The sequence below is a fragment of the Coenobita brevimanus genome, chromosome 44 (genome assembly GCF_032717465.1).
Source record: "Coenobita brevimanus isolate Jiangsu-jjx chromosome 44, ASM3271746v2, whole genome shotgun sequence".
NCBI lineage: Eukaryota > Metazoa > Arthropoda > Malacostraca > Decapoda > Coenobitidae > Coenobita > Coenobita brevimanus.
Window position 1 is genome coordinate 625,988 of NC_136997.1, and position 1,838 is coordinate 627,825.

The 1,838-nt window shown below is 49.2% G+C and overlaps 1 pseudogene; it reads left to right on the plus strand.

The window, feature by feature from the left end:
• The first annotated feature begins 1,511 nt into the window (after positions 1 to 1,511).
• Positions 1,512 to 1,630, plus strand: LOC145398265 (5S ribosomal RNA; annotated as a pseudogene).
• Positions 1,631 to 1,838: the final 208 nt, after the last annotated feature.

A 1,838-nucleotide genomic window follows, 5' to 3' on the forward strand; every position in this document is an offset into this window, starting at 1 on the left:
CCTCACCAGCGAAACAAGAGAGACAGACGAGCAAGAGAGACGGAGAAAACCTAATCCCACAACAAGCTAGCCAACGTCTCACCACTTGATATTGGTAGCAACGATTCTCCACTGGTTTTTCATCTATCCACGGGGCTACCTAAATACCTCCCTATCTATCCTTATTAACAACCCTACCCTACTCTACCTCACCCTACCCTACCCTACCTTACCCTACCGTACCGTACCCTACCCTACCCTACCCCACCTCAGTCTGTCCTAACCCACCCTACCCTACACTACGCTACTCTCCTTTACCCTACCCTTTTCCACTTCACCCTATCCTACCCTGCCTCACCCTACCCTACCCTACCCCACCCCATCCTACTCTTCTCAATCCTACCCTGCCCTACCCTACCCTACTCTTCTCTACCCTACATTACTCTACCCTACATTACTCTACCCTACCCTACCAAACCCTTATTTAATATCTATCAGATTTTTTCCCATTTTCTTTCTACCTGCAGACATTTCTCATCAGTAGACTTATCAAACTGGATCTGGGTTGGGTGGGGTGCAGTGGGGTAGGATCGGAGTTGGGTGGGGTGCAGTGGGGTAGGATCAGGGTTGGGTGGGGTGCAGTGGGGTAGGATCGGGGTTGGGTGGGGTGCAGTGGGGTAGGATCAGGGTTGGGTGGGGTGCAGTGGGGTAGGATCGGGGTTGGGTGGAGTGCAATAGGGTTGGAGTGGGGTTGGGTGGGGTGCAGAGAGGTAGGATTGGGGTTGGGTTGGGTGCAATGGGGTTGGAGTGGGGTTGGGATAATAAGCAAAATAAATAAGTCGTTCCCAGTCTGGGGGTTAATGAAGACTGTTTCTGTCCCGTCAACCTGAGAAGGTTTCCTTAAGCTGCAGGAAATCGTCTGAAGCCTGGCAAAGAGTGAGAGTAAAAATTGACGTCAGCAGATGGAATGAACTGTTCTAAACGCCTCGGATCGAGTCCTGGAGGTGGACAGATGTTTTTATATCATGTAGGCGTTTTATATTTTAATTTTGATACCTCCAGACGATGTTACTCAGCTCTGGGTAGCCTTGTCTTATAAAAGGCCTCAGTGAAATTTATATCAAACCCCCCCTATTTCGAAAAAACTGATGCGTCCTCGTGCTAGATGGGAATAGAATTCCCGCATTCCACACATTAGATGGCGCCACCGCTACATTACTGCGACGGGAAGAAGTCAAGCGGTCGCCACCTCCCATTTTACTCTAACTTGGCCTGAAATTGCCCTCTCTCTCTCTCTCTCTCTCTCTCTCTCTCTCTCTATTTTGAATGCTGAGTCGTAGGGATAGATTAACTGGGTGGAATTGTTCGTCCTTTTGTAGGTTATTTCCTGTAGCTCAGAGGCAGAGTGAGACAATACTACAGTCCTGCATCCACTTCATAGCGTTTCTTCGTGACTAGCATCGTATTCTAGTGTTAATGTGCTGCTACAGGTCAGAAATCGAGATGGGGAGATGGCAAGTGCATTTTAGCCAGGTTAAAGTGATACCACGTTGAGTACACCGCTTCCCATCCTATCAGCGAAGTTAAGCAACGTTGGGTCTGGTTAGTACTTGGATGGGTGACCGCCTGGGAACACCAGATGCTGTTGGCATCCCTACGTGTCAAGTGGGGTTGGTGGAGGATTAGTGCCCCTCCCTGTAAAACAATTAACACTAAGCCCTTGGCCACCCCGTGTGGGATACATGGCGTCTGGCAATGAATGAATGAAAAGTGAGTGTTTATCGTATTATCTCTCCCAGGCTCCTTTGAATCTCTCCCAGCCAAACAGCATAGTACCCCCGTCAGGGACATAGATTACT